The following is a 17772-nucleotide window of genomic DNA, read 5'->3' as shown; positions in this document are numbered from 1 at the left end:
TTTTACACCTGCAGTGCACATGGTTTTGTCCATCTAAGAAATATTTTGTCAGAAAGAGTGAACTAGAATAAGGGCCACAGTTCCTGCTAGAGCCTGCACAAAAATAGCCCTGTCTATATATATATATATATATATACCAGGCACAACCTCCAAATAGTGTTGCTTAGTCGGGTGCCCTTGTCAGACGTAAATGTAGACTTGTTGGGGGGAGACGCGTCACTCCAGATTTCTTAATATTCAAATCACTTTCTTGAGAACAGCAACGTTCCAAGCCTGATGATAATGCTTGTGCATTGAAACATTGCTGTTCTCAATAAAATGATTTGAATATTAAGAAGTCTGGAGTGCCCCGTATCCCCCCAACAAGTATATATATATATATATATATATATATATATATATAAAAACAAAGAATATACCCAGCGCAAAAAGTCCTCAGTGTTAAGTGTTAATAATTCCACATCAACTCCCAGTGTGTGCAGTCTTTTTCTTTAGGATCGTGCCATAGATCCAGACATGGGGAATCTTGCAAAAAAGAGTAGAAAAGACGCACCAAAGAGCACAAAGTAACAGAATTTTACTGATAAAAAAAAGCTCACGTACACAGGGGTTAAAAGTATAATGCTTGCCAGCCAGATCATAACACCATCACAGCCCGGATACTCCTGTGGGGGATCACCACTGTTCAGCTTCAGCCGCAGAGACCTCAGACCAAGACACCGCACCACTCACACAGGACCAGAGGGGAATGCCGGCTGGAACACAGGTGGAAGAAGGACGTCTCCAACGTCAGACTATAGAAGCCACGCCCAACTAGTTTCGTCACACAGAAGGACTTCGTCAGGAGGACAACCCCTGATTACTTAACATGTATTCCGCGTCCCCTTACGGGGCTCGCTGCACTCGCCACGCTTCAGGCTCATATTCCTCGTCCCCTCGTGGGGCTCGCTGCGCTCGCCACGCTTCGGGCTCGGTGGCTCGCCACACTATATAAAATCAACTCCACGCCGACGTGGAGAGTTGGGGGTATGAAAAGGTCGGAGGACGCATACCGCCGCCCCTCACGGGCACGCTGCGCTCACCACGCTTCGGGTTGGCATTGATGGTGGGGTGGCTTTAACAGTGACGGGGCATTTGACCTAATAATTACCCATCAGGGTGGGTATACAATAAAAAATGGGGTCTGGGGGGCATTTAACATTGGACCCAATGTGAAATCGGGTCTAAGGAACCATTTAACATTGGATCCTATGGAAAAATCGCATCAATCGCATCGCATGCGATTTGGTTGCATGCGATGCGATCCACCCAGATAATACACAAGTACCGCTTCCTTTTATCACTGCATGTGGGAATGTCGTAAAATTAAAAGATTCTGGAACAAGATATTGAATAACATATACTCCATGTTTCAGTTTCGCCTCACGCCTGATACCCTGGCCTGTTTGTGTGCAAATTTTTGTAACTGGGATTTGAGAACACAATATAGTCATCTAATCCCTGTTAGGACTCAGTGTCCTGTGGGTACACAGACTGGTGCAGGCCCGGTGACCTCACGGGATCCCCGGCATCCTGTACCTTGGAGCGGAGGTCCCCCGATGCTGGCTGATAGGCGGGCAGGTGGGCGGACGATAGGTGCAGCGGCGTCTGTGCACCGGACTAGGCAGGTTGCTTAGCAACCATGCCGGCGCAGAGTTTCCAGGAGTTCACAGGAACTTCCGGCCGGTTGCTAGGCAACGTTAGTGGTGCGTCCTGGTTGATGCTAAGCAACCAGGACACCGCACATAGCTTCATACAGCCGTCCTCAATTTATTATTATGAGGACCGGGCTGCAGCGTCTGCTATGATTGGTGAGGGACTCCTTTTAAGGAGCCCTCACAGGAAGACAGACGCCGGTGATAGTTATCCTGTGCCTTATGCAGGAGAGTTCCTGGGACATGCAGCTGCTACCTCTTTTTCTGCATGAGCCTGCAGACTGGTTACATCTGGGACAACCTTCCTCCATCTTTCTGTCCGGTGTCATGAGTAGGCTTTTAGCCGCAGTTTGGTGGATCTATCTGCATGTCAGTGGCCCTAGCGGAGGTCAGGCATAATTCCTCCGGTTTGGTTTGTTTGGGGTTAAACCCCATAGAAATTGTGAAGGGAACAACTTCTTGGTTTGTGATGAGGTCGCTTGGTTCTGCTTTTTGGTTGCGACGGAGTCGCTATATTTACTTTATCGGTTTTCTGTCTGTATTTACCCATACAAGTGTACCGCCAGGAATTGTATGTCAGCGTTATCCTTTTGTAGTTGGGGTTCCTAGTTTAGTTAGATTATACTCTTGAACTTATCCTTGGTGGTCATCGTGGACTTGTCACCACCTAACACCTGGCTACACCGGAGCTTGGGCGGGCCTAACTTGCCCTTTCAGCCGTGGCGGCTACAGACGAAGCCTAGCATCCCACAGTCCATGGCCACCTGCCATAGGAGAGCCAACAGAGTCAGCTTTGAGTATAACGCCTTTAGTCAAAGTAAGTTGGCAATCGGGTACCAGAGATACTCCCTGGATCGTAACAATCCCATGGACGACTGTGTTCATCACGGTTGCAAAAAAGGTTATTTTAAAACATTGGGTGTCACAGTCTTAACCATCTATTATGGAGGTCCATGGGAAGATGATTTAACTGTTATACTTTGCCAGGATGTCAGCCACAACTCCAAACATTGAAAGGGTATAGTTAAGTTTTACAAAATTTGGGGCAATTACATAGAAACCCAACAACCACTTTTTCAGTTTTTTCGACAAAACAGAACTACTAACCCCCAACTGAATGGCTGTCTGACCAAGTAGGCACAGGTTGCTTACTTTTGATTTTTTCACTAACAAGATGCAGATATTCAATAATTCGAATAAGTTTCTCTCCCCTTTTTATTATCTTCCCTTTGTCAATATGTCAGTTAGCATACTGTTAGTATAATACAAGCTAGACACATAATGTCCTTTATCAGTGGGTATAGTGAGATGACCCAATTTTGGCAAACAAATAATATGGTGTTTATTTCATGTGTTTTATGTATGTAATATGTCTGTGCGACTTGTTTTTCTTCTTGGATATACGTCTAGGTATCAGACACATCTATGAATGGCTCCACGAAGAAGACATTAGACTCCAGGTTGGTGGAGGGTCATGTTGGAGGTGTATGTTTACATTTAAGACCTATGTATTGTTCTGATTCGCACAAAGTTGTATGTCTATTATGACTTGTTCATTGAAGGATTTTCAAATAAACAGATAAAAAAAAAAAAAAAAAATAGTGGGCATTAGACATATTGAGGGCAGATGTTTTAAAATAGTGACAGATCATTCTTTGTTGAAATGGATGTCTGTAAACAAAGGGCAGAATGCCAAAGTAACAATGACGTTTTTAGACTGGGCACAACTAGCGAATGTGGACACACTGTCCCCCAACTTCTGTTTAGAGGCTATAAGTGTTCTGCCCCCAAGGTCAGAACAGAGGAGCAGGGGATATGTAACAAGATCACTGGAATAGTGGTGGAAGGCAGGTATATTTGCCCAATGTCTCTTACCGATGTGTTTTAAACCCCAAGAATATTGTATTGGCTCTGCTGAGAGCGAACGGCTGGAGAGGGTTCCTGAGGTTGGATGGAAGAAGAGCCGGATGCTTCGCCATCCATTTAGGCCAGTCCAGGTTAGAGTTATTGTAACACCTAGAAATATTTGGTAATGTTTCCAATTATCCGATGAACAGGTACTCAATTATATACACAACAGTACTATAAAGTAGGATTTATTAAGCTGGAACTCATCTGTGTTTGTCGTTACCACTGAAAGAACTTTCCGGTTAGTTACCACATGCAATTTTGACTAACAATACAATTCATGAACCTGTTTTACTCTTCTGCACTCATGTTTTGCTGATTAATAAATAGATGTCATATCAGAACCAGTCACACAATGTACTGTTTATAGTTACAAAAGAAAAGAAAATCTTAACAATTTACTACCTACATTAATACAGTCACATTTAAATAACTTTATCCATTGGGGCCCCCTAAAGTATTAAAGCAGTTCAATTGAAATGGCCTCGTTGGTACACTTATATGGAGCTTCCAGGATCCTTGTACTATAGAACAAAGTTACTGAATTAAGGATTTATTTTAGTTAGTAAAGTTGGAAAATTGATCCTATACTTTCAATACTGAAGGCATGGTTCCTGTTTCCGATATTGTATAGCTTGTAGCTTGCAAATTGCTCTCATTTGACGTTTTATAGTTTCTCAATTAACTAGCAGCAAAGTTGACCTATTATGGCACTCCAGAAGATCTCTAAATTCAGTAATAGTCTTGGAGATTGCGGACTCAAGTTTTCAATAAGTTCCTGTCACGGTCTCCCTGCTGGAGGTCACATATTACAATTTCTCTGTTATATTGCTCAGTGCTGGCTTCTACTAACATCTGTAGAGAGGCTGCATGTTACAATGTAGTAAGACTCTCTGAATGTTGCTGTCCTGGCAATTAGTCTGGGTTATACTCTGCTCAGCAAAATGTCTGTGCTGTCTCTGATGCTGTCCCTCTCTATGATGCTGTCCCTCTCTACAATCAGCTTGGGACATGTGTAGATGGAAATACAGGACCACCTGTCATTATGTAGCAAAAGGGGAACTGGACTTGGCTTCGACCCCACTTTGTCACACCCTGCTTACAGCAATCTGGGGAGGGCTCCTGAAGATGACAGGCAGCCGGGACACACTCTCAGCACTTCTCACCACCAAATGGCTGGTTGCTTATCTGCTCCATCGTACAGGAGACCCTCAGGTTGGCACACCATGCAGATCTGTTCCCTCAAGATGGCCACCACAGCATTGCTCCAACGGTTCCCTCTGAGCCCAACTGTCAGTGTGGGGCTTCTAGTTATAGACTTCAGTCACATGACCCAATGGCTGCATGCTGCTGTAATGTCAGCTGCACCTCTCTACACACAGTGCAGACAGAACAGAGATGGGAGAGTCCCTGCTGAAAGCCCACAGTTCAGTATAAGAGTCTTACAATTTATCAGCATAGGGAGTACCAATCTTTATGGGGGTACTACATTTTCCCACTAAAAAGAATGCGTGTCCGCACACATTAAGTCTCAGCAGTACAATGTAAAACATTTCACATCAATTATATACATGTAACAGTTTTGTTTGAGACCTTTATGTGCTTACTTACATACAAATATTCGTCAACTTATTGACTTTGTATCAATGATATATGCAAAATTTTGAACACTTAACTTGAATCTATTACATTTTATTCATTCTCTGGGACATATGTTGCTAAAGAAGACATCATGGACTTCTTGTTTGCAACACAAGTTTCCTCAGTAACAACATGTATCAACTCTTGCACATAAGTTTCCTGGAGTTTCTGTTGAAGAGATCTCACCTCTTTGCTATAGGAGAGTTTGCAACAGTTTCAGTGTCTTCCCAACAATCAGTGTCACACACCCTTGGCCTATTGGCATTGGAGGACAGTAATGGAATGGGAGTCATACAGTCTGGGTCTACCCAGATACGGTTGCTTTTAAAGTTATGGTTTGACAATTTTTTGAAGTTCTGTAGCATCTATTAACTTTGTTCTTCTAAATCTTGTCCAGCTGTTTGTTCCAATAATTCACTCTGCATTTGAACATCAAGACATTGTTGTCTGCGTCCACATGGTCTCTTTGGATAGCAATGTGGGTAGCAATGCCTCCAGTAAGGTTGTGGCTGATTCAGACTTTGACACATTTCCCTCTTTGTCTCGCTCCTCTCCACCTTCCCTATATTGGTAGATTTGCTGTTAGTCACACGGAGAACATCTCCGGTATGGGTAGTGCCAATTATGCTTGCGATTTGCTGCATATTTGTTGCCTTGCACTGGAACATCACCTGGACCTGTTACATTGGCGGCTTCAACACCTTTTTCACCCTTTATTACATCAAACTCAACAATCTCTCCATTTCCCAGGCTGCAAAGGTAGTTTCTGGGATTGTTCTTCTTAATGGCTGTATAATGTACAAACACATCTGTCTTAGTGTCATCCCGATTTATGAAGCCATAGCCATAGCGTACGCTAAACCAGATGACTCTCCCTGTAACTTTTGTGCTACCTTCAGGCTTTGGAACTGTTGCTGTTGTGGTAACTACATCAGTTTGGTACTGGACTACAGAACAAGTGGCCACACCTCTAGGCTGTCTGTCATCAAGTCTCCAGTATGTCTCTTTTCTGCACTTTTCTAGTTGTTGCATGTGATACCGCAATTGTTGCAACATTTCAGTCATTTTATAAGTCAGTTCAACGACTTGCAATCCTATAGTAGTTAATAGATCAGTCTTTGGGTCTTCACTAGCATGTACAACAACTTCTTCCAATGTGTGCTGATCCATGATCTTCGTGATCTCTGGAGGGTATTTCTTTTCTTGGCCCCTAAGCATATGAGGACAGGACATTAATTGCCTCTGCAATTCCCCTACCATTTTAATGGCAGCTACTTTGTAAAGAAAAAATGAACTATTTAGCATCTGCAACTGAAGGTGGCGTGAATGCGTCTTCACTATCTCACCATGTGACCCCTCTATAAATTGATTAATCAAAATTTCATCAGTTGGTCAGACTTCTGTCGGATCGATGACCTGAAGTTCTCGAAGTACTTCCTGTAGACTGAGTGCCAAGTCATGCAGTGTTTCTCCTGGCTGCTGCTTTCTTGAATAAAAGGCAACCTTAAGCTCAGATAATGTTCTTGTGTCAAATGTGGTAGCTAGTCGATTCAGGATGAGGCCTACAGTTTTTCTTTCCTCAGCTGGCCATAAAGTCACCTCTCTCAAGGCTGTGCCTTTCAGCTGCCCTATCAGGATCTCCACTTTCTGTTGTTCTCTCAATGGGTATATGATGAAAAAGGATTTCATTTTGTTTTTAAATTCCGTTAAGGTATTCCCTTCAGATTCTCGGACATCTCCACTATACGTTGGGAGCCATGGGGCCCCAAAGTAATGGGGCAATGTAATTGGATTTAAGCAGGCCATGGTTGTGCGCATACTTGATGTTTCCCCTGAAACTTGTTTATCCAATGACATGTGTTCGTATCCTGTTCGTGTGACGCCAAATGTAACACCTAGAAATATTTGGTAATGTTTCCAATTATCCGATGAACAGGTACTCAATTATATAGTAGGATTTATTAAGCTGGAACTCATCTGTGTTTGTCGTTACCACTGAAAGAACTTTCCGGTTAGTTACCACATGCAATTTTGACTAACAATACAATTCATGAACCTGTTTTACTCTTCTGCACTCATGTTTTGCTGATTAATAAATAGATGTCATATCAGAACCAGTCACACAATGTACTGTTTATAGTTACAAAAGAAAAGAAAATCTTAACAATTTACTACCTACATTAATACAGTCACATATAAGTAACCTTATCCATTGGGGCCCCCTAAAGTATTAAAGCAGTTCAATTGAAATGGCCTCGTTGGTACACTTATATGGAGCTTCCAGGATCCTTGTACTATAGAACAAAGTTACTGAATTAAGGATTTACTTTAGTTATTAAAGTTGGAAAATTGATCCTATACTTTCAATACTGAAGGCATGGTTCCTGTTTCCGATATTGTATAGCTTGTAGCTTGCAAATTGCTCTCAGTTGACGTTTTATTGTTTCTCAATTAACTAGCAGCAAAGTTGACCTATTATGGCACTCCAGAAGATCTATAAATTCATTAATATTTTCAATAAGTTCCTGTCACGGTCTCCCTGCTGGAAGTCACATATTACACTTTCTCTGTTATATTGCTCAGTGCTGGCTTCTACTAACATCTGTAGAGAGGCTGCATGTTACAATGTAGTAAGACTCTCCGAATGTTGCTGTCCTGGCAATTAGTCTGGGTTATACTCTGCTCAGCAAAATGTCTGTGCTGTCTCTGATGCTGTCCCTCTCTATGATGCTGTCCCTCTCTACAATCAGCTTGGGACATGTGTAGATGGAAATACAGGACTACCTGTCATTATGTAGCTTTCTGTCACACCCTGCTTACAGCAATCTGTGGAGGGCTCCTGAAGATGACAGGTAGCCGGGACACACTCTCAGCACTCCTCACCACCAAACGGCTGGTTGCTTATCTGCTCCATCGTACAGGAGACCCTCAGGTTGGCACACCATGCAGATCTGTTCCCTTAAGATGGCCACCACAGCACTGCTCCAACGGTTCCCTCTGAGCCCAACTGCCAGTGTGGGGCTTCTAGTTATAGACTTCAGTCACATGACCCAATGGCTGCATGCTGCTGTAATGTCAGCTGCACCTCTCTACACACAGTGCAGATGGGAGAGTCCCTGCTGAAAGCCCACAGTTCAGTATAAGAGTCTTACACAGTATTACAATTTATCAGCATAGGGAGTACCAACCTTTATGGGGATACTACATTATTAGCCTCACATAAAACTAATTAGGGCTTTGTGCTGTATACCTGTGTTAGCCTGACCATTTGTCTCTCACATTGCTGGGGGAGAGGTGAGATAATGGAGTCTCTGTGAGAGATACTTGCTTGGAAATCCGGTGAGCTGTGCCTGGTAAAAACTTCCTTTGTTGTTGTTTTAGTGAGTGAAGGCGTTGAGCCTGATTCAGAGCTGATTTGCAGCTCACTTCGCAGTTCTTCATACGCATGCACAAAGCCATCCTTTTTCTAGAAGCATGCCAGTCGCAAGGTGATTGACAGGAAGTAGGTGTGTGGGGGTTGGAAACTGGCTGTTTATTGGGAGAGGTAAGAAAAATGCAGGCATGCCTAGAAACATCTTGGTAGTGTCCGGGGAAACGCCAGACATTCCTGAGCATTTTAGGGAAGGGTGTGTGACATCAGCTCCAGGTCAGACATGCCTTTTTTCATCTCCCCTCCAAGTCAGTCCAGGGCTATGCAGCGCCTACAATGAGTTGCGAACAGTTAAAAAATCATTTGATGGTCAGACCGTTATGGTTTTGGACATTTGTAGACATGCACATTTCACTATAGCGGGGCGGTGTCTTAACTAAATATTGGCCGTTAGTCTGAATCAGGCTATTATTCTGTGTATAGTTAGTGCCGGAGAGCAAGGGATTTATATTGATATCTTGGGGAAAATTTACTAGAATACGAAAGAATACAAAACAGCCGTATGCAAATTCGTGTTCCGGAGGGGAATTTACAAAGCAGTCAAATACGCCTGCTTTGTAATCCCTGATGTCGTATTGATTCGTATTAGCGGCCGTATATATGGACGCAAATACGAATTCGTACAGGCAGTCTGCACGGATCAGTCAGATCCATGCAGGCAGCAGTGTGTAAAAAAATAAAAAATAGAAAAATAAATTTAAAAAACGGCGTGGGGTCCCCCCCATGGCCGTAGCTAGCACCAGGCTGAAAGAGCCGGGGCTGGTATAAAAAAAAAAATCAGGAAACCATTGAAGTCCGGCTTTGCTGTTTTTTTAAAACCAGCCCCAGGCCCAACCAGCCAGCAGGGTAATGCCACAGCCAGGGGGAGACTTTTTATACAAGTCCCCCCGGCCAAAGCATTAACCCTACCGACCAGTCAGCCTGAGCAGGGGTCCTGGGGAAGTGGGGACCCCCCAATAAAGAGGTCCCCCCCTCCAGGACTTACCTGGCCAGGCTGAAGCCTGGTGCTGTCCCCGGTGACCCTGGAGCGGTGGCTACCGGGCTGATAAAATGGTGTAAAAAAATAGAATTAGGGTTAACTATGAGGCCCAGCAAGCCTCTCTCGCATGCTGGGACTTGGAGAACCACAAGTCCCAGCATGCGGGACATTAAAGGGCCCGCCGGCACTTGTAGTTCCACAGTATTAAAAATAGTAAAATAAACACACTGACATACATTGAAAATAAAACTTTATTTCATCCAAAGCCCATACATACTGATACTTACCTATCTTGATCCCGTAGGTAAGTCCCTGGGTCCGTGGTCCGGGGGACCGGTGTCTGACGAAATCCATAGGGGTACCTGTGGAAGGAAATTATACTTACAAGTGTCCTCCGGCGAAGATCACGTCCTCTTCTTTCCATGTAGGTTCCCTGGGGTCAAATAGCGCTATTGGCCGGCTTGCGGTGCCTATCGGCCAATCAGGAGCTGCTAGGCCACAAGCAGGCCAATAGTGCTATTCGGGTAAACAAAGACACCATGCGGCTCCTGCTCAGTCCCTCTGGGCTCGGGTACTTGGTTTGTATTTTTGCCAAGACCCCGGGGAACCTACATGGAAAGAAGAGGACGTGATCTTCGCCGGAGGACACTTGTAACTATAATTTCCTTCCACAGGTACCCCTATGGATTAGGACAGACACTGGACCCCCGGACCAGGACCCCAGGACCACGGACACTGGACCCAGGGACCTACATACGGGATCAAGATAGGTAAGTATCAGTATGTATGGGCTTTGGATTAAATAAAGTTTTATTTTCAATGTGTGTCATTGTATTTATTTTACTATTTTTAATACTGTGGAACTACAAGTGCCAGCGGGCCCTATAATGCCCCACATGCTGGGACTTGTGGTTCTCCAAGTCCCAGCATGCGGGAGAGGCTTGCCGGGACTCATGGTTCCATAGTATTAGACAATAGTTAATTCTATTTTTTTACACTATTTTATCAGCCTGGTGGCCATCGCTCCAGGGTCACCAGAGACAGCACCAGCCTGTCCAGGTAAGTCCTGGACGGGGTGGACTCCTTTATTGGGAGGGTCCCCACTTCCCCAGGACTCCTGGCCAGGCTGACTGGTTGGTAGGGTTAATGCTTTGGCCGGTGGGACTTGTATAAAAAGTCTCCCACCGGCTGCTGTGGCATTACCCTGCTGGCTGGTTGGGCCTGGGGCTGGTTCTTAAAATACGGGGGACCCCTAGTCATTTTGTCCCCCGTATTTTGGGAACCAGCCCTGGCCCTGGAGCTGGTTTTCAAAAAAACAGCGAAGCCCCACTTCAATGGGTTCCTGATTTTTTAATACCAGCCCCGGCTCTTTCAGCCTGTAGTAGGTTACGGCCAGGGGGGGGGGGGGGGGGGGGGGGGGGGTTTACACTGTAGCCTGCATGGATTGGACTGATCCGTGCAGGCTGAAGCCAAATACGCCAGGAAAATGAAGTGTATTTTTCTGGTGTATTTGGCCGGCAATTGGCGGGAATTAGGAATCACCATTCTTTTGATGGCTATTCTTAGTCATATTCTATCGGTGTATTCATTCGTATTTGTAAATACAAATACAAATGTCCCATCAATACAAATAATCATATTTTTGGCATACCAAATGCCAAAAATACGAATACGCCAAAAAAATTCGGATTTTACTATGAGAAGATGATTTTTTTTACTTATGTAGCTTAGTAAATTTCCCCTCTTATGTTTTGTACACAAAATAACTGACTGAGGACAGTGATGTGTGACCTCTCAGCTGCTGCGCACTGCCAAATACCATAAGAGATGGGGTCTGTTCTCCTGACACTGTTACACATCCCAAATCTTACATGTGTTATAGACGGGTCACCTTATACCATTGAGGGGCAGATGTATTTAGCCTGGTGATGTGATAATGCAGCACAGTACACCGCTGTGACCGAGCGTTACAGTATATTCCATATCTACAGACCGGTACACCAATGTGACCGTACGTTACAGTATATTCCATATCTACAAGACCGGTACACTGCTGTCATCATGCGTTACAGTATATTTCATTTCTAAAGACCGGTATACCACTGTGACTGTGCGTTACAGTATATTCCATTTCTAAAGACCAGTATACCACTGTGACTGTGCGTTACAGTATATTCCATTTCTAAAGACCAGTATACCACTGTGACTGTGCGTTACAGTATATTCCATTTCTACAGACCGTTACACCGCTGTGACTGTGCGTTTATATTCCATTTTCACAGACAGGTACATTGCTGTGATCATGCGTTACAGTATATTCCATTTCTACAGACCGTTACACCGCTGTGACTGTGCGTTTATATTCCATTTTCACAGACAGGTACATTGCTGTGATCATGCGTTACAGTATATTCCATTTCTACAGACCGGTATACCACTGTGACTGTGTGTTTATATTCCATTTCTACAGACAGGTACACCGCTGCGATCATGCGTTACAGTATATTCCATTTCTACAGACCGGTATACCACTGTGACTGTGCGTTTATATTCCATTTTCACAGACAGGTACACCGCTGCGATCATGCGTTACAGTATATTCCATTTTCACAGACAGGTACACCGCTGTGATCATGCGTTACAGTATATTCCATTTCTACAGACCGGTATACCACTGTGACTGTGCGTTTATATTCCATTTTCACAGACAGGTACACCGCTGCGATCATGCGTTACAGTATATTCCATTTCTACAGACCGGTATACCACTGTGACTGTGCGTTTATATTCCATTTTCACAGACAGGTACACTACTGTGACTGTGCGTTACAGTATATTCCATTTCTACAGACCGGTATAAAACTGTGACTGTGCGTTACAGTATATTCTATTTCTACAGACCGGTATACCACTGTGACTGTGCGTTTATATTCCATTTTCACAGACAGGTACACTACTGTGACTGTGCGTTACAGTATATTCCATTTCTACAGACCGGTATACCACTGTGACTGTGCGTTACAGTATATTCCATTTCTACAGACCGGTATAAAACTGTGACTGTGCGTTACAGTATATTCTATTTCTACAGACCGGTATACCACTGTGACTGTGCGTTTATATTCCATTTTCACAGACAGGTACACTACTGTGACTGTGCGTTACAGTATATTCCATTTCTACAGACCGGTATACCACTGTGACTGTGCGTTACAGTATATTCCATTTCTACAGACCGGTATACCACTGTGACTGTGCGTTTATATTCCATTTTCACAGACAGGTACACTACTGTGACTGTGCGTTACAGTATATTCCATTTCTACAGACCGGTATAAAACTGTGACTGTGCGTTACAGTATATTCCATTTCTACAGACCGGTATACCACTGTGACTGTGCGTTTATATTCCATTTTCACAGACAGGTACACTACTGTGACTGTGCGTTACAGTATATTCCATTTCTACAGACCGGTATAAAACTGTGACTGTGCGTTACAGTATATTCCATTTCTACAGACCGGTATACCACTGTGACTGTGCGTTTATATTCCATTTTCACAGACAGGTACACTACTGTGACTGTGCGTTACAGTATATTCCATTTCTACAGACCGGTATAAAACTGTGACTGTGCGTTACAGTATATTCCATTTCTACAGACCGGTATACCACTGTGACTGTGCGTTTATATTCCATTTTCACAGACAGGTACACTACTGTGACTGTGCGTTACAGTATATTCCATTTCTACAGACCGGTATAAAACTGTGACTGTGCGTTACAGTATATTCCATTTCTACAGACCGGTATACCACTGTGACTGTGTGCGTTTATATTCCATTTTCACAGACAGGTACACCACTGTGACTGTGCGTTTATATTGCATTTTCACAGACAGGTACACTACTGTGACTGTGCGTTACAGTATATTCCATTTCTACAGACCGGTATAAAACTGTGACTGTGCGTTACAGTATATTCCATTTCTACAGACCGGTATACCACTGTGACTGTGTGCGTTTATATTCCATTTTCACAGATAGGTACACTACTGTGACTGTGTGTTACAGTATATTCCATTTCTACAGACCGGTATAAAACTGTGACTGTGCGTTACAGTATATTCCATTTCTACAGACCGGTATACCACTGTGACTGTGCGTTTATATTCCATTTTCACAGACAGGTACACTACTGTGACTGTGCGTTACAGTATATTCCATTTCTACAGACCGGTATAAAACTGTGACTGTGCGTTACAGTATATTCCATTTCTACAGACCGGTATACCACTGTGACTGTGCGTTTATATTCCATTTTCACAGACAGGTACACTACTGTGACTGTGCGTTACAGTATATTCCATTTCTACAGACCGGTATAAAACTGTGACTGTGCGTTACAGTATATTCCATTTCTACAGACCGGTATACCACTGTGACTGTGTGCGTTTATATTCCATTTTCACAGACAGGTACACCACTGTGACTGTGCGTTTATATTGCATTTTCACAGACAGGTACACTACTGTGACTGTGCGTTACAGTATATTCCATTTCTACAGACCGGTATAAAACTGTGACTGTGCGTTACAGTATATTCCATTTCTACAGACCGGTATACCACTGTGACTGTGTGCGTTTATATTCCATTTTCACAGATAGGTACACCACAAGTGGACGATCCAGTGCTACTTTTGTCCTTTTTGGCTGTCATCTGGATTCAGCTAAATCCCAGTATCATTGTTCTTCCAAAGTTAAAGCATATCAGATACGGTCATTGTTTTCCTTAAAGTCATGGTATCTTTCTCAAAGCATTATAGAGACTGACATTATTTCTTCTTCCAAAGCTGAGTATCTCAGAGACTACGCTCTAACTTCAAGCTATCATGATTAAAGTCCTATTCAAGTTATTCTATTGCAGTTCAAAGAAATTGTTGCCCTAGTTCCTATTGCTCCTTGTTATTATTTATGGTCAGTCCTGAAGTTTATTTCTCTAAGCTCTTGCATTGTATATGCTGGTTTGTAATCTTTTATGAGCAAGGATTACATATAACCTGCAAATTTTAACCTCAAGTCGTCTGTCTCCATTATTCCTGCTGAATCACTGACTCCATCGGTGAGTTACAGCATATTCCATTCCAACAGACAGGAACACCGCTGTGACTGCATGTTACAGCATATTCCATTCCAACAGACAGGAACACCGCTGTGACTGCATGTTACAGCATATTCCATTCCAACAGACAGGAACACCGCTGTGACTGCATGTTACAGCATATTCCATTCCAACAGACAGGAACACCGCTGTGACTGCATGTTACAGCATATTCCATTCCAACAGACAGGAACACCGCTGTGACTGCATGTTACAGCATATTCCATTCCAACAGACAGGGACACCATTGTGACTGCATGTTACAGCATATTCCATTCCAACAGACAGGAACACCGCTGTGACTGTGCGTTTATATTGCATTTTCACAGACAGGTACACTACTGTGACTGTGCGTTACAGTATATTCCATTTCTACAGACCGGTATAAAACTGTGACTGTGCGTTACAGTATATTCCATTTCTACAGACCGGTATACCACTGTGACTGTGTGCGTTTATATTCCATTTTCACAGATAGGTACACCACAAGTGGACGATCCAGTGCTACTTTTGTCCTTTTTGGCTGTCATCTGGATTCAGCTAAATCCCAGTATCATTGTTCTTCCAAAGTTAAAGCATATCAGATACGGTCATTGTTTTCCTTAAAGTCATGGTATCTTTCTCAAAGCATTATAGAGACTGACATTATTTCTTCTTCCAAAGCTGAGTATCTCAGAGACTACGCTCTAACTTCAAGCTATCATGATTAAAGTCCTATTCAAGTTATTCTATTGCAGTTCAAAGAAATTGTTGCCCTAGTTCCTATTGCTCCTTGTTATTATTTATGGTCAGTCCTGAAGTTTATTTCTCTAAGCTCTTGCATTGTATATGCTGGTTTGTAATCTTTTATGAGCAAGGATTACATATAACCTGCAAATTTTAACCTCAAGTCCTCTGTCTCCATTATTCCTGCTGAATCACTGACTCCATCGGTGAGTTACAGCATATTCCATTCCAACAGACAGGAACACCGCTGTGACTGCATGTTACAGCATATTCCATTCCAACAGACAGGAACACCGCTGTGACTGCATGTTACAGCATATTCCATTCCAACAGACAGGAACACCGCTGTGACTGCATGTTACAGCATATTCCATTCCAACAGACAGGAACACCGCTGTGACTGCATGTTACAGCATATTCCATTCCAACAGACAGGAACACCGCTGTGACTGCATGTTACAGCATATTCCATTCCAACAGACAGGGACACCATTGTGACTGCATGTTACAGCATATTCCATTCCAACAGACAGGAACACCGCTGTGACTGCATGTTACAGCATATTCCATTCCAACAGACAGGAACACCGCTGTGACTGCATGTTACGGCATATTCCATTCCAACAGACAGGAACACCGCTGTGACTGCACGTTACGGCATATTCCATTCCAACAGACAGGAACACCGCTGTGACTGCACGTTACGGCATATTCCATTCCAACAGACAGGAACACCGCTGTGACTGCACGTTACGGCATATTCCATTCCAACAGACAGGAACACCGCTGTGACTGCACGTTACAGCATATTCCATTCCAACAGACAGAAACACCGCTGTGACTGCACGTTACAGCATATTCCATTCCAACAGACAGAAACACCGCTGTGACTGCACGTTACAGCATATTCCATTCCAACAGACAGAAACACACTGCACGTTACAGCATATTCCATTCCAACAGACAGGAACACCGCTGTGGCTGCACGTTACAGCATATTCCATTCCAACAGACAGGAACACAGCTGTGGCTGCACGTTACAGCATATTCCATTCCAACAGACAGGAACACCGCTGTGGCTGCACGTTACAGCATATTCCATTCCAACAGACAGGAACACCGCTGTGGCAGCACATTACAGCATATTCCATTCCAACAGACAGGAACACCGCTGTGACTGCACGTTACAGCATATTCCATTCCAACAGACAGGAACACCGCTGTGACTGCACGTTACAGCATATTCCATTCCAACAGACAGGAACACCGCTGTGGCTGCATGTTACAGCATATACCATTCCAACAGACAGGAACACCGCTGTGGCTGCATGTTACAGCATATTCCATCCCAACAGACAGGAACACCAATGTGATTGCATGTTACAGTATATTCCATTTCTATATAACGGTACACTGCTGTGACTGCATGTTACAGTATATTCCATTCCAAAAGACAGGAACACCGCTGTGACTGCATGTTACAGTATATTCCATTCCTACAGACAGGAACACCGCTGTGACTGCATGTTACAGTATATTCCATTCCAACAGACAGGAACACCGATGTGACTGCATGCTACAGTATATTCCATTCCTACATAACGGTACACCGCTGTGACTGCATGTTACAGCATATTCCATTCCAACAGACAGGAACACCACTGTGACTGCATGTTACAGTATATTCCATTCCAACAGACAGGAACACCGCTGTGACTGCATGTTACAGCATATTCCATTCCTACAGACAGGAACACCGCTGTGACTGCATGTTACAGTATATTCCATTCCTACATAACGGTACACCGCTGTGACTGCATGTTACAGCATATTCCATTCCTACAGACAGGAACACCGCTGTGACTGCATGCTACAGCATATTCTATTCCAACAGACAGGAACACCGCTGTGACTGCATGTTACAGCATATTCCATTCCTACAGACAGGAACACCGCTGTGACTGCATGTTACAGCATATTCTATTCCAACAGACAGGAACACAGCTGTGGCTGCATGTTACAGTATATTCCATTTCTACATAACGGTACACCGCTGTGACTGCATGTTACAGCATATTCCATTCCAACAGACAGGAACACCACTGTGACTGCATGTTACAGTATATTCTATTTCAACAGACAGGAACACCGCTGTGACTGCATGTTACAGTATATTCCATTCCAACAGACAGGAACACCGATGTGACTGCATGTTACAGCATATTCCATTCCT

The 17772-nt window shown here is 43.6% G+C and overlaps 1 long non-coding RNA gene across 2 annotated transcripts in view; it reads right to left on the bottom strand.

Moving 5' to 3' along the window:
- LOC146058352 (uncharacterized) overlaps positions 1–9424 on the bottom strand; it is a 31660-nt gene extending 22236 nt beyond the window's left edge. For both annotated transcript variants that reach the window (XR_014469855.1, XR_014469854.1), the window contains exon 1: positions 604–9424. This is a non-coding gene — a long non-coding RNA (uncharacterized LOC146058352). The remainder of the gene's footprint in view (positions 1–603) is intronic.
- Between the last annotated feature and the right edge of the window lie 8348 nt (positions 9425–17772).

The sequence above is a fragment of the Crinia signifera genome, chromosome 2 (genome assembly GCF_055691185.1).
Source record: "Crinia signifera chromosome 2, ASM5569118v1, whole genome shotgun sequence".
Lineage (NCBI taxonomy): Eukaryota > Metazoa > Chordata > Amphibia > Anura > Myobatrachidae > Crinia > Crinia signifera.
Note: the sequence above shows the minus strand (reverse complement) of the source record. Positions and strands in the feature narration are given on the sequence as shown.